Source organism: Nelumbo lutea, chromosome 1 (assembly GCF_056320005.1).
Source record: "Nelumbo lutea isolate HS-2025 chromosome 1, American lotus-T2T, whole genome shotgun sequence".
Lineage (NCBI taxonomy): Eukaryota > Viridiplantae > Streptophyta > Magnoliopsida > Proteales > Nelumbonaceae > Nelumbo > Nelumbo lutea.
In genome coordinates this window covers 78018259-78046150 of record NC_142684.1, presented here as the reverse complement: position 1 = coordinate 78046150, position 27892 = coordinate 78018259, and the positions used below count along the sequence as shown (strand labels likewise).

The following is a 27892-nucleotide window of genomic DNA, read 5'->3' as shown; positions in this document are numbered from 1 at the left end:
TGGACTTAAGCAGGATTCTAGGAGTTGGAACATCCGTTTTGATTCTGCCGTCAAAACGTTTGACTTTGAGCAGAACCCGGATGAGCCCTGTGTTTACAGGAAGTCCAGTGGAGATAAGATTACTTTTTTAGTACTGTATGTGGACGATATCCTACTCATTGGGAATGATGTAGGAATGTTGACTTCGGTCAAGATATGGTTGTCACAGCAATTCTCCATGAAAGATCTTGGAGAAACTTCATACATACTGGGTCTTCGACTCTATAGAGATAGATTAAAGCGGATAATTGGATTATCCCAGGCTGCTCACATTGACAAAATTATCAAAAGGTACAGCACGGAAAACTCCAAGAAAGGAAATGTTCCTTTTAGACATGGAGTAACTCTCTCCAAGAAGATGTCACCCAAGACTTTTGAGGAGATCCTCGAATCAGGCTGTCTTTGATGTGTCAATCAGTGAGATCCTTAGTGGGGGTCAAAACCTGGACATGTTGGGGCAGTCTGAGAATTCATCTAAGTGAGAGTGGTCATAGTGACAGGATCAGCCCCTTTGTCGGACAATAGTAATGATCGGTAATGCACTCTCTCTGATGGAAACCAAACTGCCGGCAGTTGATTTCAATCATTGGAATTTTGTTTTGCAAAAATAAGATATATATATATATATATATATATATATTGTATGTATATGTACGGTTTCAAAAGGATTTGCAAAAGGTTTTAATTCCTGGGATTCATGTGAGTGGAGAGTGTGGCACTGTTCCTTGTAGCCGAGAGAGAGGTCTTCTCTTGTCGGACAGTGCTTGATCATTAAGGGCTGAGAGGTTAAGTGTAAGACCATTTAGGATAATACCTGATGGGATAATCTTGCACCTGCCCATAGTCCCTGGGTTTTTATAAGATGGCTTGGCCGATGGACCACTTAATGTAAGTGTTGGGCCCATAGGGTCCATGTGATGGGCTCAAGGGGGTCACTGAGTCTTTCAGTGAATTCAGCTGGGCCTTGTAATAAAGGCTGAGCCGAACCCATTTGGCTGGCGTGTAGATCAATGCTTGGGTCCCACGCCATACAAAGAAGCCCAACTGGGCAGCAGGTTGGAAACTGGTTAAACACTGAACACTTAATGGGCCAAAAGCCCACTTCGAACTGGGCTGATATGATCACCTGTTCATGGGGTGAATCTGAGATTAGTGTTAGTAAAAGGATTGTGTTTTTGACCTTATCCACTCTAAGAGACCAAATTCAAATTAGATTTCAATCTGGTAACCTCCTGATAAGATCAGGAGTTAACTAACTTCATCTGCAGATAGGATTAAGATTAACCTCTATCCAAATACTGATTTGGATTGGGATAACTCCCAAAATATTGGGAGATTTCTTAATCAAGAAGAAAGAGGAGAAAACCCCAACAGAAATATCAGATTTCGAACTGGGGGTTTGAGGAAGCAAGAAACACATCCTGCAATCTGAGATTTGATCTCTCACGGACTCCAGAGAGAAGAGACAATTCCGCCCTCTTCATCCCTGGACTTCTCCTCCTTCAGCCGCCGCCACTACCTGTTGGAAGATTGGATCTTTGCAGCAACAAGAAGTCAAGAAAGTAGTTCTTGACAATAGTCTTGCAAGAAAGACAAAAGGATTCGGTGTTCAATGTTTTCAGAGGGTTCTTGTGAAGAATCCAGTGTGTAGGACGCACCCTGCTGGTTCCGTTCCATCCACAGCTGTGTCATCTTCAGCAGGAGCAGATCTTGGTCACTTCTTTGAGCGTGAACACCAACTTTGGGAGATATTATTTCTCCGGATCAGGTATAATCCTTCCTATTTCCTTTTGGTTCAAATCTGGTTTGTTTATGGTTCAAGTAGGATCTTTGAATAATGTATTCTAAATTTAGGGAATATGATTCCCTGTTGAAAGAAGGTAGGAAATTTTTTTTGAAAATCGCCCCCATTCCGCACCTTTCTTGGCATCCATTAGATGGATCCTATCATTCTTTCAATTGAAGGCATCGTTGAAGAAGATATCAGCCGAGCTTCTTGAATCTACTAGGACACACCTAACTTCGAAGTTGTTGATCTTCATCCCTATGACTAGTGCATCATCGTGGGGTACTAGATCCTACGTGCATCATCCTCAGTGAAGAATATAGGATCCTCGGGCCATGGCTGCTTTGGAGGGTTCTGCTTCTCCCACTCCAGTTCGTGGACTGAAGTCCTACCCGTTGCCGAGGAGCCGCCTGTGATGACTGACGCAACAATGATCATGTTGATTACCCCACGTATCGGTCTTTCTTCAGGCAATTGCCTCTATTTGCTCTGCTTGATGCTGGATTCTAGGTGACCTCTCCTTTGCTCCCCTTGCCAACCTGCTTGGTTCTTATTGTCTTTCTATATAAAATTATTCAAATATCCGTGACGGATGATCTCTTCGACCTTGTCGCAAAGATTCTTACAATTTTTGGTGCTATGATTGTGGTCTTTATGAAAATGGCAAAACAAATTCTTATTTCTAGTGGCGGGGTCCCCTTTCAATCAAGGTGGCCACTTCACATATCAGGCATCTTTGATCACCATATGAATTTTTCTTTGCTTTGTGTTGAGGGAGGTGTAACTCATCCTTTCAATCGAAGGAGTTCAGGAGTGCCGACCTGACTTGTTCCCTCCCCTAATCGAGGACTTGCTTTTCTTCCTTTTACTGCCACCATTGTGAGATCTATCATCTTCCCTCCTTCTCTTCTCTTCAGTCTCGATGAATTGATAAGTGAGCTTGAGGAATGCAGTGTTGTCTTTAGGCTTGTTTGCCACCATGTGCCACTTGAACTCCTTGTGGGTGATTCCCTTCTTTGCTTCCGCGAGTTTTACAGTAGGATCCAAGTCCGGGATCAGCAAACAAGTGTCGTTGAAGCGCTTGATGTAGCTTCGAATGGACACTCCTTCCCTCTGGACTATGCCGAGGAGGCTTTCTTGTGACTTCGAACACTTCTTACTGGTGATGAAGTGTGAAGTGAACATTTGCATGAATTGCACCCAACTCTTAATTGCTCCAAACAGAAGGTATTTGTACCATATGCTCGCTTCCCCTCTGAAGGTCGTAGAGAAGGTAATGCACATACAAGCTTCATTAGCCCCAGTGAGATGCATCTGAGATTGGAAAGAGTCCTTTGGCATTGGAATGGCTAAGAACTAAGAGGACAAAGGGGACGGCATAGAGAGGAGGGGAGCAGTTTTTGCAACTTTCGAGCTCACCCCATTTGTACCTTTGGGCTGCTGGGGTTGGCTGGGCTCCACGGGTTGACTTGGAATTATTGCTTAGCATGCCTTAGGACATCAACTTCACTGCTTCTTGGCTAGGTCTGCATTGGTGCTACTTGCTTCTGTGTTGTTGAGTCGTGTCTTGGCTTGAAGTTGTTGACTTCCGCGGGCGGAAGGGCCTTGTACATTGTCATGGCCAAGACCTTGAACCGGTTTCCTATAAGTGAAGCATCCCACTGTGCGGACTGGGGCAGGTTGGCTCTAGTGGGACAAGTGTCCCTCGACCTATCCAGTTGCTGTGAGGCGGGAGGGGCTACTCGTTTTTCCCTTTTGTTGCAAGACAAGTCCTGAGAAATCTCTCCTCGACGAGATTTCACCGGACATCAGGGCGGAGCTGGCCGCTAGTTCTGTTGCAGTGGTGGGAACTGCTGTTGGTAGAAGTGATGCAAAACTTGCTGTTAGTAGTGTTGAAGCTATTGGACTTGTTGCATATGGACCTGAATAGCCCGCACGCATTGTACCAGGTTGTTTAGTTGGTTTTGTCCAACCATGGGGGGAACCACAAAGGGTTCGGTAAAGGTAGCACCCACCACCGAGGGAAGTGGGGCATTCACTAGCTCAGTGACTTGGGGTAGGTTCAATGTCGGGATCCTGAATGCATTGAGAGGCACAGTGAACTAATCGATGCATACAGTGGAGACCCGAGGTTGCCCCCTGGAGATGTTCATTTTTCTATTCTGCCCGGTGTTGCTGGAAGATGTCCACCTTCTAGGCTTAAGGATCTAAGGATGACTTGAGTGACCTGCTTATCTGAATGGTGAAGTTGGGCGGAACGAATGAAGCTTCGATCTACCGTTGGACAATAGTTTAGGCATCCTGATCGGATTTCAACTGGGATTAGAGCATTGCCATGAGTTTAGGTGAACTTTTGCCACTAAGATTTGTCTTTTGACGGCAATGACAATCTAGGTGTCGGGGATAGATGTCGACATTTGAGAGAACGCCATCATTGTGATGGTTTCCTAGAGAAGAAGGGACTGTAACCTCTAGCTATTCTGCCGCCTTTGTTTGATGTTGAGAGGAAGAAAGTGAATAGTCAATTCTGGGGGGTTTAATGAAGCAGTAGAAAAAAATTACAGAGGCAGTGATGAAACAAATGAGAGAGAAAAATGGGGAAGAGGAGAAAAAGAAGGAGAGGAAAAAGGAGAAGAGAGTGGGGCCGAAGATGGAAGTTGATCAGGTTTCACTACTGCCATTGCTAGTTTCATTCGAATAGGAGAGAGAAGAGAACCATCCATCCCTGAATGAAGAAGAAAGGTATGGTTAAATATTAGGGCATTAGGGTAGTTTCATAATTTTTGGGAACTTGGAGGTATTTTTGTAATTTCAAAGAAGTCTGATCAAATTCGGACAAAGGGCGATCAAACCAGGGTTCTGGATGGATGGTTGAGATCTTGGGTCAGAAAATGGGGGGTTGAGATGGGCCTATGTGAGCGGATTGGTAAGATTGGCTAAAATGGAATTTTTTTTGATAGACAGGTAAGTGTGGGTATTTTTGGCTAAAATTTGGCAAGGTAGAGTTTTTGAGGATTATGAGATGATTAGTGGGGTCAGATTGGCCCAATTGGGCCCAAATCAGGTAGATCTGAAAAGGGCTTGATTCGGCTAATATGAAGACACATAATGGAATCTATGATCGACGAAGGGGTAAACGAAAGTAGTTTAGGGTGAAATTTCATAGGGTAGGGTATCTAGGCAATCTAATGTGATTGGTAAGGCTAAATTGGGCCAACTGGGCTTGGATCGAGCAGATTTGGAGTCCGATCAATTTAGAGCCTTAAAATGGAATCTTTATGAGATGGAGGGTAAGAAAAGGTGTTTTGGAAAGAAATTTTACAGGTTGGTGTTTTGCGAGGTCATGGGTCTGATAGTGGGGTCAGATATAGTGGTTGAGGCATAAGTAGGGGTCAATTGGGGCTATTGGATTGGTATCAGATATATTTAACAGTGGATCTAAAGGTTCTTGGAATGAACTTTGGGTTATCTGGGTTTTGGGGTATTTTGAAGAGGTTGAAAGGATCTGATTGGATGTTTGAGGTGAATTGGAGGCTCAAATGATAAACCAAACAAAAATCAGGTACTAACAATCATCAACGACTGATAATACTTTACAGAAGAGCATAAAATACATTCCAACATAATTGTTACGATTTAATGGTGGTGAGAATTGTCAAATACGGCATGGATATATAAACATTAAGGATAAAGTTAATCTACATAGTAGGGATAGTTTAAGAGTAGAAAACCACTCATAACAATAATTATCATTAAAAGTGGTTGGTATTGACAATCGAATATTGGAGAGGCTTCTCCGATGAACAATGAAGATGGAACACTCGGAAAGACTTTAAGAAGAAGAAAGGGGCTTTAGTGCTAATGTTCATCGGATATGAATTATAAATGGACGGGCATTTGACAACTTTGCTCCCACTAAAAACACGTGTTCGTTAATTTAAAAAAAACATAGTGAGAATTGAGAGAACGGTATTATCAATTATCAAAAGTGAGATTTTCTTCATTTCTAATTAGAAATTTCTTTCCGGACGAGATTTTTCATCCAAACTGAATTGCAATTTTGAGAATCTTTTCCCCAAATGGCGTTCTCATCTAGAGAACTGTAATGAAGAATAATTATTTTTATTGATGATACAAATAAAATATAAATTTAAAACCAACCTAAAAATGAAGTTGTTTTTCAGTTTGGTAGTGAGTCAAGAATTCAACTTTTAGGCCAAAATGTATCAATCCTTGATGTTAAAGTTAAATAATAATAATAATAATAATTAAAAAAATAAAAACATATAAAAGTAAAAAATATAAAAGATTATACATAAAAAACATTTGGACACTTCTATAATACCATATATTCATCATATTAAGCAAAAATAAGTTTGACAAACACAACCATAATTAACCCTTTTGAGTACATCAAACCATCAACAATAATAAGAAGAGATCAAGCAAAGCAACGTGGAGTTGAGTTGGAATGCTTTTATAGTCATCAAGATTATTTTCTCAGAATGTTCTTAATTTCGTTCTACCAAAATAAATAAACAAATAAGCTTAATTACGTCCTTAATTTAATTTCTCATCGTTCTACTCAAGACCAAAAGCATTTCCTTTTTAGGTGGCCCATGGGTTTTATATCAGACCAACGACCGCCATTTCATCTGCCTTACAGCCAGTGTATGTCAGATGAGGTCGAGCTTGACCTCCATCTAACTATTTACTTATCTGGGAGAAACACTAGAAACTGTTACCTCATTAATTGAACAGAATTTAGCAATTTTAGAAGATGGTTCTGATGCAGCTACTCGTCCAACAGAAAATGCAGGTTGAGTAGGCTTAGGAAGGTTATGGAGTTGCTTCCTAACATCAGAACTACAGATGACATTGTCGGTCTATCTGCTGCATCCTCTTGAACACATAATAATCCAATGTGAATACATTTCATTACTTCACTTGGCACACATGACTCTACTAACGATGGATCCATCAACTCCAAGCCTTTGTCGTTACACCAAAGTTTCCATGCATGCAATTTTACATTCAGAATTTATTTATTTATTTATATATAACAAATCTCCAACTAGCTTTGGAAAACAAATAAATAATTCAAGGAACCTACGAATTTGAGGAGGCTTTGATTATGCTCTGAAATATAGAAGCCAGTATTTCTTTTTCCACTTATAATCTCTAGAAGAAGAACACCAAAGCTAAAAACATCAGATTTTACAGAGGATATCCCTTCCATAGCATACTCTGGAGCCATGTATCCGCTGTGAAGGTCAAATTAGCATGATTAGCTCACTAAAAGAACTTTCAATTTGACAGGCCGATATAAAAGTATTGCCTGCATGGATTCTTAAATTAAAATAATAGGTCCATTTAAATTAAAATGGGCTACCCTTTTTCAGGAGAGTGAGCGTGGAGAGAGAGAAACTTCTTTCTCCTCTCATCTATGTTCATCTTTTGATTACTTAACCACGAATTATTTTGAAGTAATTCAATAAGATGAAAAAAATCACAACTCATATATAAAATCACATATCCAATGTAGCAATAAAAGCAATGGCGTTACATCCATTATTTTGAGGATTTATAAGCCTGGATCTGTAGAATTTGTTTGTATTATGCTTATTTATTTCCATTCAGTCTATGACAGGTATTTCACACATCTGTGCTATTATATAAGTACTAGTCAGGACATTAAAGTTACCAAAAATACCTTTGTCATTGTTATTGTATTATCATATATAATTTAAGGTTTCAACTTTATCCTCCATTAATCTATTTTGTTACACAACTTTCAAAGAATAGGTTTCTTTGTTCTCCTTGTACAAATGTATAACGGCTGAAATGAAGTAAAATTGATGCATTACATCAACATCTTTTATTTGGATTTCTAACTAAAGTAAGGTATTTGCACTTTTTTCTAAATAATACAGGGGGCTTTCGTTAAGGTCAAAACCCAATGATGTTTTTATAATTTTCCCTATTTTTAAATGAAATTTAAATTGATCTTAAAATTCGAAATTATTTAAATATATTTAGTTTTTATTAAATTTAAATTCCTTATGAAATTTTTGAAATTAGTAAAGTTTGAATTTATTTAAATATATTAAGTTTTTATTAAATTTAAATTCCTTATGAAATTTAATTAACTATATAAATGTTTATTTTTTAGTGGAACATAAGTTGTTTCTAAATTAATAAAATTTAATTATAAAACTAATGATTGTTAGCTTATTTTGTATTATTTTTATATTAATTTTTAATTAATGTTCATTTTTAATTTATATTAACCCTTTTATTAATTAAATTATTTTTATCATATTAACAAATATATTTTTATCAAGAGCAATAATTAATATTTATTTTTATTTTTATTTTATTTATGTAACTTACTAAATTATTTTTATTGTGGTTAATTAATTTTATTATTTTCAAATGGAATATAAATGAATTATAGTTTTGAATGAAAGAAGAATATTTAGTGCAATAATATATCATTGGATATCTCAATTTTAATATGATTAATCTTTATTGATAATTACAATTTTATGCAAATATATCTATTATATATAATTACAATTTAATATATATATGTATGGTCCATGTTAGCATGTCTCTCCTTTGAGAGAAGCTATTTATCTATTTTCTCTATTTTTTTATTTTTTTCTTTTGTTTAAAAATATAAAACAATAATTATTGCTTATTTTGACTAAATTAATAAAGCTACACATTATTAGAGAGACCTTTGTGTTTTCCAAAGCTTCTTATTTTCATGCATATTATTATTACATTTAAAAAAGACATTTAAGAGAGAGAGGGACCTTTGGGTTTCAAAGTCTCTTATTTTAATGCATGTTATTATTACAGTTAAGAGAGAGAGAGAGTAGTAATAATATCAATCAATATTTTTAAAATAGAATTGGACAACAAACCAATTAGAGGTCCAGTTCTCAGGTCAAACAGTCTAACCATTCAAATTGAATAGATGGTCCATTTTACCAAAAAAATAAAAAAAATGACCAAAACCATTGGATGGGTCAAACGGTTTGACCATCCGAGTCAGCAATTTGTTGACCAAATCAACGATTTTTGGCAAAATAATGGTTTTGGAGTAAAATAAAACCAGTCACCTAACCAGTCCCTGATTTTTCTAGTCTAGTCCAGTTTTGAAAACCATGATATAAATCAAGTAATATAAATAGGTTGAGGTTAAACAATAAAAAAATCATTGATTCAAAAACCCATTAAACTGAAATTTCATGGACAAGCTGGTCGCAAAGCTCCCCAAGGTCAATAGGAATGGACCCAATGTCTTATAGATGTTGGGCGGATATAGTGCCTCCGATGGTCAATGCCAATAAAACAGCAACATCCTCCATGGTGAATGGTAAATTCCCTAAATGCCCCAATGAAGGTATGGGTATGACAACACCAATGTTTCAGCAAATGACCCACATACTTCAATCCCTCCCTACTGGTAAGACCCATGTAACAATCCACGAACCTAAGTAAACCAGAACCCTGGAGCATCCGACAATGCATGGGATTCTCAAGGATGTATCCTGCCCAGGCGGTATAGCTGTTAGGGGATAGGCTCCTAACACTTATAGGACATAGACTGGTTTGAATGCCCACAAAGGCACAACAACTCGGCACCATAGACATGGTCAACTATGCCCTCCACACCTCTCACAATGGGCAATGGAGGCCAGAAACCCTGTTCCCCTTCGACTGCTATAGCCACTTCCCTCTCTGATAGGAGAGATCTGTTGTATCCACTTCCCTGACGAAATCAAAGAAAGGGCAGTCCACTCTCTTGTTGCCTTCCTTTTGACAATCCGTCTTCTTCTCCCCTTTCTTTTGACGGGATGCCATGAACGAAAAATGGAACAGGAATGGAGAAACAATTGAATATTGAAACTAAACTAGCAAAGAAGGTGACAACAGACAAAAACAAAAATTGAATGTGAAAAGAAGACCACCTGGCTTCCCTCCTACTGGTTTTATAAACCCTTTCTTACATTCGCAAGCGCAACGAACCAAATGGCATTGACGAAGATGAAGGGATGCCTATGCAATTCCCAAAATAATACTTAGCAGAAAAGCAATGCAAGAAATTACTTCAATACCCCCAGAAAAGTGGGACCAAGGAGGTGCATTAATTCAAACAACACTTCACATTAGTAACCACCACCAAATTGTATCCGGGCATCATATTCATCCAACACGTGCGAATGACTCGCAATGATTTTGAAGCACCAATCCAAAGATATTACTAGTGAGTGCCACATGGCTGTCCCAAATAATCCCTTAGTCCTAATCAATCATAGAACTTCCATAGGAAATTGAATTACATGTCCTTCACAAAATCAACAAAGCTATTATACAGAGAGGTTTTTCCCCCTACAAGCCAGTTCTTCCTTGGAAGGCTAACTGTCAGAGAGGGACTCACAGTGTAATTGCCATATCCAGACTGGCCAACAAAGTTGAATCACATAGAAAAATAGGGCAGTAACTTACCAACACCTAGGGCAGCAATGTAGCTGAACCAGGAAACCGAAATAAGCATTGCTCAAATTAGGTTAAACACCAACACACCATGGGTGTCATCCGGATGGAAACACTTAAACCCGACCAAAGCTACCCGTAATCCATTCTCAAAAATACAAAACAATGTGAAAGACAGTAAAATAAGTACACTAGAATGCAGAGAAGCTCGTTGATTTCACTCAAAATTAATTTACATAATTACAAATAGAAATATAGATTCCACAAAGTGGCCTACTCATCCCTCATTGCGTCTATATTCTCAAGCAGAGGTCTCCAAGCCTCATACGCTGTCAAATCACCCATCTCTGCTTCATGCTCTACCACCAGTTGATGCCGGCAAGCACACTATGCCCCGAGGTCCACAAGCCTCCTAGCAGCGTCATCCAGCATTGCTTTCACTGCTTCCATATGATGGTGCATGTCCCTCAGAGATTGCCTGCATACTAACAACGACTCTCCAAGACCAACCCCCCATAATACATGTGCTAGAAGAATAATGTGTTCTTCAATATTTGCGACATGAAAACTGATTGCAGAAAAACTCTCGCAAGTCCTCAACCACTGTGTGATGACTGATCATGACATTTGGTCGGGGAGAAGGTTCATAACCTCAGACATCATCGTTGCAAGAGTATTTAGTGCCAGACCAATGATGATGGAGGGAAGTTCGAATGACGGCAACCAGCCAAAGTAAATAATCGCCTCTGCAAATCTCACTACTACCCCCGTCACTACAAACCTGCCTTCCGGACGAATGCCTTGGACAGGAATCCCATCGACAGCTTCATACCCCAAATGAGTTACGGAATTTTCCTCACAATGATGCATAAGTAGCCGATGAACCAGGGCAAGCTTTGGATCGTTGTCTACACTACGAGGCACCGACCCTACCGAAGATGGCGAATTAGAGCCCATAGACTCGTTGATAATCATCAGCACATCATTCTAATTAAGAGCCACAACTAATTGCAAATCACAAGGGAAGAGGAGAACCAAAACAAGAAAGATAGTTCAAACACAAACAATGATAAGAAATAAGGCACACCATATTGTTTTATAAACAACCTACGACCTAGTGAGAGGGAACCAAACAAGCACACCCAGATAGATCATTGTGAAAGGCAACATAACACAGCTCATAAATATGCCCCAAAGAAATGAGACACCGTGAAACACTTACCAAGATGTAATAATGCACCTAGTGCCGTCATTTTAACACTAGAAACCCAATCGACACACACCTAACCACTTACACTGGAATCACCAAAATGATAATTATGGCTGAAGCTTAGTCATCAACCACCTCTCATGCCCATTGTCAAAAGCTGCACTTATTACTACTGCTAGCATTGTGTTTTGCAAATTTTCTTCTTGTCAACAATTAGGGTGGCTAGAGCACACATTTGATGAGTAACACCGACTGTTGATAGAAAACAAATCACCAAAAGACAAGGGGGCTAATCCTCTGATTATAATGAGACTCCAAACACAAATGTAGGGTGCATGCGATTGACATAGAACCACAAACAGGCAAAAACACCATACCCAACACATGCAAGCGAAATTACCACAAAACTCGAAGACAAAAAGGTAATATGCTTATTGATAATCTCCCACTTATCAATAAGCATGGGAGCTAATGTAGGTATGTACAACTCACCCAGACCCTTAAAGAACACTCAGACACCAAGCGTAATACCACAGAAGCACTTACAAGCAACTTGCAATCAACCCCCTGTTGGATAGTTTTTGTATGCACTTACAAGCAGCTTGCAATCGGCCTAATGAAAGCCATAGAAACCAGCACAAAAAAGATAAAGATAATTGGTGACACCAAGTTGGTGATTGGACAGCTTGATAGAAGCATAATGATGATGGAGCTAACCATCCTTCCATATAGGACCTTGATCCAAAAATTGGTTCACAACTTGGATGTAGACTTCAAACATTAGAACAGAGCCAAAAACAAGTTCGCCAATGCATTAGCAACCTTAGGGTCGAAGATGCATCCTAGTCTAAAGCCAATATGGATTACCATTCAATCGGTTGAAAAACAATCAACTTTCACCCTAAGAGACCGAGTGAAAGATGAGGAACAAATAGCAGTAGGCGATTGGAGGTATGAAGTAATATAGAAGCTAAAAAGGCAGGCCATAGGGACGCGAGACATTAGGCTAATCGCAAAGTTCCAATTGGTAAACGGGGTGCTATATCACAGAGAATGAAATGGTGTAAGGACAAGGTGCCTAGGCAAACCAGAGGCGGAAGCAGTCCTAGACGAAGTTCATAAGGCCAACTACGAGGATGTCGCAAGTATGCTATTCCATAAACTACAATGGTTAGGGTATTACTGGGCTACAATGAAGTGGGACTCTACTAAGGTACAAAGAGAATGCAATAAATGCATCCCACAGACAACAGAGAATGTTTAATAGTCTACAATAAGGATTGGAGGAGGATGTATATAGAGTACCTACGGGAACACACACTTCCCATCGATATCTAATTGTGGAGGAAGCTATTATCTAAGGTCAAGAGGTTTTACCTCCAAGATGGGGTGCTGTATAGGAAATCACACATAGGAAATTGATGACATATTAGAAGTAGGCCATAGTTCTGAACTTGCAGCCCACCAAGGCCAACTTTCCCTACATAACCACACTCTACACCTTGGTTTCTATTGGCCGACTATGATGGAAGATATGCAGTGACATGGGTGCCAATGTCACAAGCACCAAATCCATAGTGAAAGAATCCATAAACCTGCCAACAACCTACATCCAGTCATCATACCCTGGCCCTTACACACTTGGGGGGTAGACCTCATAGGAAAGATACATCCACCCTCTAGGGTGTATTGCTTTATCATCACAGCCATGGACTAATTCACTAAGTGGACAGAAGTCATTCCCTTACAATGGATCTATGTAGCCACAGATTTGGGGTACCAATGCGGATATTGACTGATAACATCCTGTCCATCAAAAATTAGGAAGTCCATGAACTCCTAGGGCAGTACAGGGCAAGAATAGGAACATCGGCAACATATTACCCCTAGGACAACGGTTAGGAAAAGGCCACAAACAAGATACTACCAAAAATGTTGAGCAAAACAGTGGCCAATAAGCAAAGGGATTGGGCAGATAAACTATTAGAAACACTTTGGGCTTATTGCACCTCTATCAGAGAAAGCATACAGGTGACACCCTACTCCTTAGTCTATGGTCAAGAAGCAGTACTCCTAGCTGAGATGAAAGCTATATCTGCTAGGATATCCTTTATAATGGATAAGAAGATTAGACCAAAAGGCTTAGATGCCTTACTTGCAAACAAACTCGATGTGGTAGATGAAATTAGAGATGCAGCCTCACAGGAGCAAAGCAAATACAAAAGGCACTAGCTAACAACTTCAATAGACACTTAAGGCCTAGAAGCTTTGAAGAAGGGAATAAAGTATTGAAGACAACTCTCAATGTTAGACAAGGCAATTTGTAGGAAAGTTCGCACCAACATGGGGAAGGGCCCTACTTGATAAAAGAAGCCCACTGCTTGGGCTACTATATACTAAAAACTATTGATACTGGCGAAAATGATGAAACCATAAATAGTTACTAATTGAAACCTTACTTTGATTAGTTGTATACTCTGTACCCACACAAGCCAATGCACATGTTTTATGAATAAATCTAATATGTTTTACATGATCTCTTTAGACTCTTTGCTTGCAATGAAGTCTAGCATTATCATTATGATAAAGTTGCCCTATCCTTCAACTAAGAACACATCTATCTATGACAAAATGAATCAATTTTTTATTTGCTCATATACATGTCTTGTTCATAACCATAATTTGTGACAAAATGAATGATCAATCATTTATTCACTTACATACATATCTTACTTATAGCTATACAAGTAGTTCCCCCATACTTACAAAGCCTCAGACACCCTAGGCACTCTACTAAGCCCTGGCACCCCGGGCACACATACAAAGCCTTGGACACCCCGAGCACCTAGTAAGCCCTGACACCCCAAACAGACATACAAAGCCATGGACACCCCAGACACTTTAGAAAGCCCCAGCACCTCAAGCACACAAACAAAGCCTCGGACGCCCCAGGCACTCTACTAAGCCCTGGCAACTTAGGCACACATACAAAGCCCTAGACACCCTGGGCTCCTTAGTAAGCCCTGGCACCCTAAGCACAACTGGATAGATTCGAAAGAGAAGCAGAAAATAGTATTAGGAGTCATTTACCAGTGCACTATATGTGAGACCCCACCTCAAGCGAGGGGGAGCCTTCCTCGTCATCCGCCCACTCGAAAAACGAACAGTAGCACCATAAAAAGAGGGTGCCACAACTGACAAATTCAATGGTTTTGCAACCACACTAGTCTCCACTGTAGAAGGTGATTCTGGAGATACCTGCTGATGCTCGGCACCGCACACCTGAATGTGTGATAGGGGAACATTTCAATCAATAGACCACGATGCCAATGGAGTTTGGAAGCAACATGGTACTCTTGCAGACTCCTCTTCGCAATAGGAGAGCAACTGCTCTCTCCCTCCTCACACATCGATGGCCTCTTCTTATGCCCGGTCCTTGCTTTTTTGGATGAACTTGATAAAGCAGTAGGTAGAACAATTATTCAATTCATAGCATGACCCATCAAAGGAGCAAGAACATGACGTGGGTAGGGATTTTTCCATAGCAATTCTTGGAAACCCCCCAAATAGTGCACAAAGGTAGGAAAAATAGAGAGATCTACAACATTGATCCCTCATATACCCTGTAATAGGGAACATATCAACACCAAGAAAGGTGCAATCATGTCACTGAACCCAAAACACATCCTCCACTAAAGACCTCAGAAACTGACCACCAAGGTCATCATAGCCAAACTGATGCATTACTTGACCTAGGTGGTAGGCAGCCGATTGCGCTTCATTAGTGCGACCGAGATATGCCACCACACCAGGCCATGTTACCAGCCGAACAACACCTGCAACGGGACTTCGAACATCCATAGTGCACTATCGGTCACTCTCATTTGAACATCAACAATGCACTGGTGAAATCGGGTGTACGGTCTCCACATAATCCCATCAAGGGAGGACAACTTCATATTAATCTCATTCATCTTGAAATTTCTATGCCTTTTCGCTTGGAGCCAACGCTTCCCCTACAGACTTCAAACACTTTCTCTTCATAAGTCTCACTACACAATGTGGCAACAATGACCTGCATCGGCAAAAGATGATGTGGCATGACACTAAGATCAAAATGCTCACAAATGAACATCCATAGAAATGGTGAATAAATGCAATTGACATGCCAGTTGCAACTTGGGTCTACTATCTGTTGAATAGTGTCATCCATTTGTTCATAGAGGTACACCAAGAGCATTAACGCTAAAGGCAATTGGTGCCCACTAATAGCGAGAATAGTAATCAAAACTAAAACCATGCACAAGCCGTAGTTGGGGGGACCTGAAAAAATGAATCGGGGAGTAACATATAATATAAAGGCAGCAAGATGGCACTGACTATCCTAACAATGCACCATCACGCCCCTCCCACTGTGGGACTTAAACTAGAATTCCAACCACTGCTCCAATGACCACTTCCCTCGAAAAATTATCTGGTCTACCTAGGCCTTGTAAACTGAAATTTCATGGACAAGCTGGTCGCAAAGCTCCCTAAGGTCAATAGGAATGGACCCATTGTGTTATAGATGTTGGGCGGATATAGTGCCTCCGATGGGCAATGCCAATAAAACAGCAACATCCTCCATGTTGAAGGTAAATTCCCTAAATGCCCCAATGAAGGTATGGGTATGACAACACCAATGTTCCAGCAAATGACCCACATACTTCAATCCCTTCCTACCGGTAAGACCCATGTAACAATCCACGAACCTAAGTAAACCAGAACCTTGGAGCATCCGACAATGCATGGGATTCTCAAGGATGTATCCTACCCAGGCGGTATAGCTGTTAGAGGACTTCAAACTATCCATCTTAGGCTCCTAACACTTATAGGACACTGTGAAACACTTACCAAGATGTAATAATGCACCTAGTGCCGTCATTTTAACACTAGAAACCCAATCGACACACACCTAACCACTTACACTGGAATCACCAAAATGATAATTATGGCTGAAGCTTAGTCATCAACCACCTCTCATGCCCATTGTCAAAAGCTGCACTTATTACTACTGCTAGCATTGTGTTTTGCTAATTTTCTTCCTGTCAACAATCAGGATGGCTAGAGCACACAATTGATGAGTAACACTGACTGTTGACAGAAAACAAATCACCAAAAGACAAGGGGGCTAATCCCCTAATTATAATGAGACTCCAAGCACAAACGCAGGGTGCACGTGATTGACATAGAACCACAAAGCAGACAGGAACACCAGACCCAACACATGCAAGCGAAACTACCACAAAACTCGAAGACAAAAAGGCAATATGCTTATTGATAATCTCCCACTTATCAATAAGCATGGGAGCTAATGTAGGTATGTACAACTCACCCAGACCCTCAAAGAACACCCAGACACCAAGAGTAATACCATAGAAGCAATTACAAGCAGCTTGCAAACAACCCCCTGTTGGATAGTTTAGAATGTTTACAAGCAGTGGGTTGGTCTAGGGAGACATATCCTGATAATGCTGACACTGATGTGCCACCAAATCGGTTGGGGAGGCCTGTCTCAGCCGTCGGGGTGAGACCCTAGGCACATGCAGTGTATGATCAATTGAATCTTTGAACCGGACCAAATTTCTAGTATTGCCTTGGACCTTGGAGATTAATGGGCAAAACTGGAAAAATACACCCGACCCCTAGACTTGATTATGATACTTCGCTAGGTGTTAGATTTGGCTACCTTTGATGTACCAATCAGTGAGATCCTTAGCGGGGGTCAAAACTTGGGTATGTTGGGACAGTTTGAGAATTCATCCGAGTGGGTGATCATAGTGACAGGATCAGCCCCTTTTTCGGACAAAGGTAATGATCGAGAATGCACTCTCTCTGATGGAAACCAAGTCTACCGGTAGCCAATTTCAATAATTGAGATTTATCTTGCAAAATATATTTTATGAGATATAAGAGTATATGTATTATGGTTTCTAAAATGTTTGCAAAGGTTTTAATTCTCGGGATCCATACAAGTGTAGAGTGCAACATTGACCCTTGCAGCCGAGGGAGATGTCCTCTCTTGTCAGGCAGTGTGTGATCATTATGGGTTGAGAGGTTAAGTGTAAGGCCACTGAGGGTAATGTCTGATGGGCTAATCTTGCATCTGCCTACAGTCCCTAGGTTTTTATAAGGTGGCTTGGCCCAGGGACCACTTAATGTAAGTGTTGGGCCCAGTAGAGGCCCATGTGATGGATTTCAAGGGGTGCATTGTCCACAACAGTGTATTCGACCAGGCCTTGTAACAAAGGCTGAGCCGAACCCATGTGGCTGATGTGTAGATCAATGCTTGGTCCCACGCCATACAAAGAAGTCCAACTGGGCAACAGATTGGAAGTAGTTTTGAGCACATTGACTTATTGGGCCTAAAGCCCATTTCGAACAAGCCTAATTTGATTAGTTAAATAGATGGGGTGGATTTAGGATTAAATCAGCAGATAGGGTAGAGTCCTACCCTATCCACTCAGAGAGACCAGATCTGAATTCAGATATGGAAAGCTCCTGATGAGATCAGGATAAAGCTGATCTAATCTACAGATAAGATAAGGGTCTTATCCTTATCACTTAAAGAGAGTCCAAGTTCAGATAATGATCTGAAACAGAAAACTCCTGATAGGATCAGGAGCTTATCTCTTTAAGCCTATGAAAGCAGGAAGGAGTGAATCCATCAAGAGGTATCCTAGAATTGGAGAGCAATCAGATCTCGAATTACAGAGAGAAGAATACACAGTTTAACTACGCCTTCTCCTTGTGATCCCTTCCTGCCGCCGTCATACTGCCAGTTCATTCTCCAACATTGTAGGAGTGGTCAAGATTGGATCTTGACATCATTTTTTACTGAAAGGCTGAAAGGAAGTTGTGCTCACTACATCCATTAGATTCTTGCTAAAGGATTTGGTTCGTGGGACGGACCCTGCTGATTTTGCTCCTCCATCCATTGTGTCATCTTCAGTGGGAGCAGTCTTTGGACACTTTCTTTGGGCGTGAACACCTCCATTGAGAGAAATTATTTCTCTATATCAGGTATATCCCTCTCCTACTGTTTTTGTTCAGATCTGGTTCAGTTTATGGTTCAAGATTGATCATTGAAAATATGATTTTCTAAATAAGGAATGTGATTTCTAGTTGAAAGGGAGAGAAAATTTTTTTAAATTCGCCCACCTTATTCTGCAAGATTTGGGCGTCCATACGATGGATCTCTCATGCCATCACCCCCATGTTGTGATGAACTTGCGGTACACCGCCACCTTTGCGATGAACCCACAAAACATTAAGTAAAGCTGTGATAAGCCCATGGCTCGCAAAGTTCATTTAACACCCGAACCTAAATAAATCTTAGAAAGACCCATCCAAAAGACCCAAACACACCTAAGTGTGCAATGAAGCCACACTTTCCATAACGTGTGATAAACTCACAACCTACAAGCTTGCTTTCGATAACGGGATAGAAAGGATAGCATACTAAGCCCACGGCGAGTCCTGTATGTGCCCAAACACATGCAAACCCAAGACAACAAAGGACTTTGCAAGCTACTATGTAGAACTGATGAAGTACCAATCGCCGAACGATGATGCTACTAGTGCCACGTAGGATTAGTTACGATTCATAAAAAGGTAGTAGCAAATGTGAGTAATGAGGAACCTTAAGGATAAGGAAAGCCAATCCTTGAAAAGATCCTCATGAAACACGTGGTGATACCTCAATAGCACACTCAATGATTGACAGGGAATCAAATATTCCCTTCCCTAATACGGATTGAATATCTTAATCTCCTAACTTTTAGGATTTAGGGACCTCTTCTATAAATAGAGATCCTTCTCACAATTGAACTCATCTGATCCTAAGCATTTGTTACTGATACTCTTGAATAACCATGATCCTCTCATTTTCTAAGCCCTTTACCTAAAGACGTCTGCCTTCCCTCACTCTCGAGGCTTCTCTTCGTCTTTCAAAGAGACCGCTCTCCAACCTAGCCTTACATCCCCATCCTACACTATGTTGTGTGTATTTAGGCATATGTCACTAGGTTGACCAACACTCTATTTATTGAATGCTCTTAGTCACCCGAATGGACATAGATGTGTTCTTTTGGAGAGATGTCTCTCTAGAATAGTTTACCTATTTGAAGAGATAGAGAGAAACATAGTGGCCAAAAGCCACCAAGATGAAACATTTAAAATTAAAAACAATAAATTTAAATAGACAAACTAATGGCTAAGAGATCAAGTGGTCAAACAAACAAAACGTTAATGCACGATCCCACGCCCCACCCTGAATTAGCTTGACATACACATGTGAAAAAGCACCCCAAAACCTATGGGTCCCTACACATAAAGGAAGCAAGTCAATTAATATACTCAACTCCATCTCTTTTCCAAACAATGTGGGGTAAAAGGTCTTCACCTACATGCAAGAGTAGAGAAAGGAGAAAATACAAAAAGTAAAAGCAAAGGGGAGGGAGGTAAGATTTCCTAAAATTTTGAATCTCCCTCCAAAACTTTTTAGTTTCATAAGACCATGTTGGGCCTATAAAATGTCCAATTTAACGGAAAGATATTTGTTGACGATCCTTTGGTTACTGGCACCCCCTTTGATGAATCCATGTATAGATACAACTTGGGCTCTAGTAGCCTGTATCCAACTTAAGAAAAAAATACCTAAAAAGCTCAAGTGGTTAGGGTTGAAAAATATGGACCCAATTTAATAGTTCAATCCAATCAATAGCAAATCTAATATAAATGAAGGAATTAGCCTAACCCAAACTGAAACTAAACTCAACACGAATCCAATCTTATCCCAACTCATTGGATTGAGTTAACCAACTCAGGTTGAGTTGGAGTTGAACTAAACACAACCTAACTGTCACAACTTGCTTTCCTACATCTAAGGGATTGGGTTGGGGTCGGATCGGTCCAATTTCTTTTAAGGCTAAGCCGGGTCGAGTTGCACCCCGTATTTGTGGGGCCTTGCTTTGTCTTTTACCAATCTGAACCTCTCTTTCATTTTCATGCTATGACATTAATGAGTAGGGCAAAATGCACTCACTATGTTCGGACGACTTTATTTGTATTAGCTTGATTTTGATTTCCTCCAACAATCCTTGCCAATCCGAAGTCTGATATCTTTGGGTTCATTTCAATGTCGAGCAAAATATTGCTAGCTTTTAAGTCTCTGTGAATGATTCTCAGTCGAGAGTCCTCATGCAAGTAAAGAAGACCCCGTGAAATTCTCAGTGGAGAGTCTTCCAAATCTTTGTCTTTTTCATTCAAGAAAATTGGGATTATGTTTGAGTGGGCATTTTAGTGACCCCAACTATATTGAATAGAAGAGGTAAGAATTTGAAACTCTTAATTTTTTGTTAATGTTTGGATAGTCGATAAAGAAAACCAGATGACATTCGAAAGAAATTTGTCTTTTTCAAATACCATTTAACGGCTGGTTAACATCTAACTAACAACAAATACTGGATTATCATGTTTTGAATTATTACATTTTAAAATTCAGGGACCAAAGTAACATTTAACCCAAACTACAAAATACTAATCCAGAATTATGAACAAGAGATAAACATTAGAATTACATTTTTTAACAGTTTTGAAGTCTGTAACGGGATTGTTAGTATACCTTGTAAAATATAAATCAAAGAAAACGTAAATAATTGGTGATGTCCTCAACATAATTGGTTGGCTTTTGCTTTATTGTGCAGCTTTGCATAATAGTTAAACTCTTTGTTTAATAGGAAACTTCATTTGCTGGGCGTCCCTTCTAACTCCCAATGCAATACGGACATCTCAGTGATGGAAATAAAAAATAAAAAGAAAAACAAATGTTCGCTTAAGGCTGCGTTTGTTTTGGGTGTAAATGAGAACCGGGGTAAATTTTACACCCTGGTTCAGTTTTCCTGTATTTGTTTTAGATGTTATTTTACAACGTAAATTAGAGTAAAACTCGAGTTTTATATCGAGAATCGGTGGAAAATTACCACCTATAAAGTTGATGTAAATCTTCTTCTTTGGTGTAAAACTCTGCAACGGTCAAATTGCTTTTCTGGGCAACCATTTCAGCGGAGAATGACATCATTTGAAGAGGTTCCGTGAACCAACAACGGCTCTGCGACGACCTCACCTCCACTTCACCCGTGTAAAACTCTGCAATCTGGGATTCCACTTCACCTCTGTGTAAAACTCTGCGATCTGGGATTCCGCTTCATCTCACCTCCACTTCACCTCTGTGTAAAACTCTGCGATCTGGGGTTCCGCTTCACCTCACCTCCAATTCACTGGTGTAAAACTCTGCGAGGACGGTGTTCGTATTTGCATAGGGTGGAGCAAAGGACAGTGGGACCTCACGGAGAAAGAGGATGGCAGTGAAGGACAGTAGGGCGGGAATATAGAGAGAGAGAAACGTTCCAGAGAAGAGAAAATTACATCAACAGTGTAAAAATTTAAATTCATCCGGTTCTATTTTCCACCGATCATTAATTTTTTCATTTGTGTAAAACTGAATTTACATCTAAAACAAACGCAGCCTAACCTTTTATTTCTGTCACTGGCATGTTTTGTGTATAGTCCTCTTTATGGGCCAGGACTTGGCTTTACTTCAGCCAAAACCTTAGTCCAAAAAATCCAAACCCAAGCGTGGCCCGTGAACAGGTCTATGTGTTTCATTGGAAAATTGCAAGTCCCTTAATATATGTAAATTTGTTAAATTGACCTTTGAGTTCGCATTGACCTTGGTCAAGGGATTCCCTTGCGACGGACACACGCAGTGAAACTGAGGGAGTCACAGCGGATGTACTCAATTCAATGGTAATTTGTTCAGTCCAGATCTATAACACCAATCAAATAAATGACAAGCATGTCATCGCGTTTAACCATTCTAAATGATTAATTAGCAATTTATGAGAAGATGAACTAAGCTTTTGGGATCTTATCTTTTAATACCAAGACTTTTTGGTAAGCATCATTGTCTAGAGGACTGTTAAAATATACACGAAGAGGGTATTTTCAATGTGAAAAGACCAAAAGCTTTATTTGAAATTTCTCAAAATTTGACTTTTTTTATCTTTCCATATGCTGTAATTCGGTTTATGCAATACCAAACGGGAAAAGACAATATGTTGGTCCTTTAAACTTCTTGCAAACCGAAAGGTATAACCAAAAGACACACCCAACAGGCCAACACCACCTTAGTGTTATAGGAAGTGTTGGACGTCTAATTTTCAGCGGATTGCGGTGTAAATAAGGAAGTGTAAAATGAAGGAAAAGTAATAGGAACCGACCAAAGAGAAAGGCGTCATGACTGTTATTAGGCATGTATTCATAGACGAGAAGCTTTTCATCCTCCTGGATAGAGCAGGCTACTAGCCTCACCAGATTTCTGTGTTGGAGTTTGGCTATTAAAATAACTTCGTTCTTGAATTCCTTCAGTCCCTGCCCGGAACTTCTTGACAGCCTCTTAACTGCTATTTCTTTACCATCAAGTAGGACACCCTGCAGAAAGTTTAATCGTGAAACGTTTAAAACAACAATTTAGAAAAGATCACCATAACAAAAGAAAAAGCCATTAACCCGCAGTTCCTATTATTACCTTGAAAACGGGACCAAACCCACCCTCTCCGAGTTTATTTGCATCAGCAAAGTTGTTGGTAGCTGTTCGAATGCTTTGTAAAGAGATCAAGGGCAAATCCTTACATTTACTTTGATCACTTGTCTCCCCAAACTCTTCCAGGTTTGTGCCGGCCCTGACCCCCAAATTAAGTAACAAGACTTCATGGCTATTTTCCTCTCTACCTAGAGGATAAACAACTATATTTATAAATAAATTTTCTTCAAAAATATTGGTGCATATCATGGTACTGAAACGCCAAATATGAGTTGTTATGTTTATATATAAACATTAGAACCCCACTTAACTTGTCTAATGTGGAAACCTCAGGCTGAAAAAATTATAAAGAAAAGAAAAGGTGTATTGGCTCTTTGAATCGCATACACAAGAAATGCGTATTGTGTGTGTGCCCAGATTTTAAATTGAGCCACGGTCCAGCAATGCCCTAAGGATTTTTTCTCTCTTACCTTGTCTGATTTGACCTTTCTGGTTTCCTCTTTTCTTCAAAAGATAATAGGTGCATGAAAGCAAGAAAGAAACACCTAGAAAAGTTGCTACACCAATAATTGTTATTACAACCCTCGATGCCTTTTTTCCGTCCACTTGATCAGGAATATGAATTGAAAAATAGTTTAAAAGATAATATAGAACAGTTGCATCTTGATCTCAATAACACCTAAATATACAATAACAGGGAATTTTTGGATTTATGAAAACTTGTGAAAGTCATTTGATGGCATTTAGTTGACTCATGTAACGTATCCAGGGAAGGAAATTTTTGCCAAGCAAACAGAGATGTTTTCTTTTTTTTTTTTTTTGAAAAGCAGAGATGTTTAATCCTATTTGTGAAAAACAGGGGAAGTTACAGTTTAATTCAAGTTATGCTTATGCTTATCAAGTGTGCAAAGTGTTCATAGTTTTATCAACACCAATTACCTACAAGCAATGTTTCAAAAACTGATGACTCAGATCCAGAGTTGCTTAGGCCACTGGTTTTTGGGCCAGCAGTTCGATCACCTAGTCCGAATGGACTGTGATAACTTAAAAATTAAAAATAAAAATGGCCAAAAACCATTGTTCTGATTGAACAAGTTGATGGTTTGAACGTCCAGTCAGTGGATCACTGACCAAGTCAACGTTTTCTAGCAAAGATAAATGGTTTGAAGGTGAAACAGAACCGATATACTGAATGGTTTCCAAGCCGAAGAGTCCGACCGTCTGGATTAACGATGGTTGGGAAACAATTCTTACAAGAAATGACTACCGTTCTGGGAAGATAGAACTAGCAGTTGGTACTACTGTTAGTTGAATGCAAATAGGCCTTTTACATCAAGAGAAACAGATGTATAGTTGGGTCTTGATTAACAGGCATCACCTTCATGCAGATCCCCGTAACATTGGCAACTTTGGATTTGCCATCAAACCCACAACAGTCCAGGCCAGATCAGTTGGATGGTCTTTGCAGAAACTATACATTAAAAATATGCTCTCCATTAATTAGTAGATGGAATAGATTATAAGCATGGAAGTGGCTATAGAAATATGCCCAACGAAAAATAAAAAGAAACAAAAAAAAAAAAAAGAAAAAGCGGCTATAGAAATGTGGCCAACGAAAAATAAAGAAACGAAATGAAAAAAGAAGTGGCTATAGGGTTATAGCATGATAATTTACTGTATTTATTGAACTCCATCATCTGCTCAATTAAGATTGCCTTCTAGATTTTCAGGGTGAATTGATAATCAACTCCCTTTCTTCAAAAGTTTAACAAGGATCACAAGGATTTTTGCACATAGATGATTGAGAAATAACAATAGTTTGGAACAATGGAAACAGAGTAGCAGTCCTCTATTGAAATTCTCGTAAGAGAGAGAAGAGAGAGAGAGAAAGAGAGAGAGAGAGAGAGAGAGAGGCTTCTGATTTTCTCTGTTTTTTTTTTGGAGAAAGGTAACTATATTTATAAACCAAAAAAGAGAGTTTCTGAATTCTCAACCAAATTTGTAAGAGCTCACCTGAAGCGATAGTTCTATTACTCGAAGTCGGAGGGAAAAGAGGAATAGGTGGTGGGGCAGAAGCCGAAGCTGCGATCCTGTAGAAAGGATACAACTCGTACCTCACAATACAGCTCGGCCGCACAACCCTTGCCCCTACCGCTCCACTGCAACAATCCGATATATGGAAGATGGCACCTAAAAGACATTGGTTACAGTAATTTTCTGATAAATCTGCGTGCACTGAGCAAGGCAATACAACGATTGGAAACTCGTATAGTTGGCCTGTAAAGTGGCATACTTGCTAGCAGAAGAGGCAGGCCACCGTAGTTGCAAGCTCGCCTAACTTATCCCTTGTTACCAGCTGATTGAACTGCCGAGGGTCCGAGTTGTTCTGTGTATTGTACATAGAGAACGATGGTTTCTCATCCATGATAGAGAAGAATGATTGGTTGGAATAACGTAACAGACACTCGTCGTACCAAGTAATTGTGACTTTCCCGTGGGGGCACCGCTGGGTGATAGTTTGAGCGGCGGATTTGACACATTGACTGCAGAGGTCGTCGGTGACATCGCCTCTGCAGAGAAAGAGGCCGTATACAGTATTGGAACCCCGACCAGCGGTGGTGTTGTAAAAACCGTGGTTGGTGGGTGTAGCGTTAGAGGAGAGGGAAGAGAGGAGAAGGTTGAGGTTGTTTTGGCACGTGCCATTAGAAGGGTAAGTGGTAGTATTTGGACAGACGGTGTAGAGGTAAATAGGATTGGCTCCCTTGCAAGGGCTAAGGCAACAAAGGAAGAAGAGAAATAGGTGACTGTTTATTCCTCCTGAGATAACACTACGGAGGCTGAAAGCAGGTTCCATGCTGACTACTTGAGAGAGGAAATGTGCTCGAGTAGATTAGAGTACTGCTACAGAGGAAGCATTTGATTATAAAAAACGACTCGATGAATTGACTTGGGGTCAGAACAAAAAAGAATTTTAGAAGTTTAATCTCATGACTTTTGATGGTTGCGGATGATAGTAACAGTAAAAACAGTAAAAAAACTATGATAGTAAAACAGATGACAACTTAGTGGATTGAGAGAAAAGATTTGAAGTTGTATTGTGATGTTTTTCTCTCATGAACCGATGCAGTACAGAAGGGGGATATATATATAGTAGATGAGTCGGTTGAAGGTGAATCGACGTACATTGAACTGAGACTCACATTAACTCACCTTGGCAGAGGTATCGACTGACTTTGGAACTAATTAACTTTGAAAGATACAATGACTTTCATTGGAATGAAACAAACATTGGAAGGGGCTTAACTTTACTGTTATTCGAGGGGACTGATTCAACGACTTTTGGAAATGTGAAGCAATATTTAATATTCCTTGGTGCATATTTCTGCAACTCCAATCATGTCTCGTAACAATTCAAACTTGCCTTTTGGTAGAGCCTTTGTGAATATGTCAGCTAACTGTTCTTCAGCTTTGCAATGTTTGAGATCTATTTCTTTGTTTCCTTCTATTTCTCTGATAAAGTGATACTTGATGCCAATATGTTTGGTTCTGCTGTGAAATATGGGATTCTTTGCCATTACAATAGCAGATTTGCTATTGCAGTAGATTTTAATAGCACCAACTTGTGGTTCTCCCATGTCATCAAATATCATTTTGAGCCATATAGCTTGGCTCATTGTTATTGCTGCTGTAATATATTCTGCTTCAGTTGATGATTGGGCAACAGTTGCTTGCTTCTTTGAAGCCCAAGAAAATATCCCTGATCCAAGTGTGAAGGCATAACCAGATGTACTTTTCATGTCATCTACTGAACTTGCCCAGTTATTGTTTGTGTAGCCAATGAGCTTAGAGTCATGTGTGACTCTGTACCAAATTCCATAGCTCTTTGTACCTTGCAAATACCTTAGGATTCTTTTAGCTACTCCATGGTGGACTTGACTTAGGTTCTGCATGCATCTTGATAGTAGACTAACTGCATACATGATGTCCGGTCTTGTAGCAGTTAAATAGAAAAGACTACCAATCATACTTCGAAATTGTGATTCATTTGCCTTTGGTGAGCCATCTTCCTGTTTGAATGCTTTAGTGTTGTCTAGTGGAGTGGAGACTGTTTTGCACCCTTCCATTTTGAATTTCTTCAAAAGAGTTTCTATATACTTCTTTTGTGAGATGAATGTCCCTTTTTCTTTTTGAATTATTTCAATTCTAGGAAAATAGTGCATTAGGCCTAAATCAGTCATCTCAAAGTCTTCATCATGTCTTCTTTGAACTTCTTGACCATCTTCTCATTATTTCCAATATAAATAAGATCATCAAAATATAGAGAAACAATGAGAGTGTAATTTGTACCTTGAGTTTTGATGTAGAGTGTTGGCTCACTATAGCTCTTCCTGAATCCTTGCTCCAAGAAGTAATTGTCGATTCTGCTGTACCAAGTTCGTGGAGCTTGTTTTAAGCCATATAGTGCATTCTTTAATCTAAGAACTTGGACAAGATTAATCTGAGAACTTTGTCTTCTTGTCCTTGCACCATGAACCCTTGAAGTTGCACCACATAGATTTCCTCCTTAAGATAGCCATTGAGGAATGCAGATTTTACATCAAGTTGAAAAGTTTTCCATTTCTTCTGTGCAGCTAGTGCTATCAATGCTCTGATTGTATCAAGGCGAGCAATTGGAGCAAATGTCTCATTGTAGTCGATACCGTAT

At 39.7% G+C, this 27892-nt stretch overlaps 2 pseudogenes across 1 annotated transcript; both read right to left on the bottom strand.

The window, feature by feature from the left end:
- Positions 1-6540: 6540 nt before the first annotated feature.
- Positions 6541-26077, bottom strand: LOC148875537 (cysteine-rich receptor-like protein kinase 10; annotated as a pseudogene). Its single transcript, XR_016105098.1, has 8 exons — positions 25201-26077; positions 23173-23375; positions 22865-23075; positions 22478-22511; positions 21687-21697; positions 20629-20839; positions 6941-7089; positions 6541-6847 (listed from the first exon to the last, which is right to left on the bottom strand). The product of XR_016105098.1 is annotated as a cysteine-rich receptor-like protein kinase 10 (transcript).
- A 469-nt stretch (positions 26078-26546) lies between these two features.
- Positions 26547-27311, bottom strand: LOC148875536 (secreted RxLR effector protein 161 pseudogene; annotated as a pseudogene).
- Between the last annotated feature and the right edge of the window lie 581 nt (positions 27312-27892).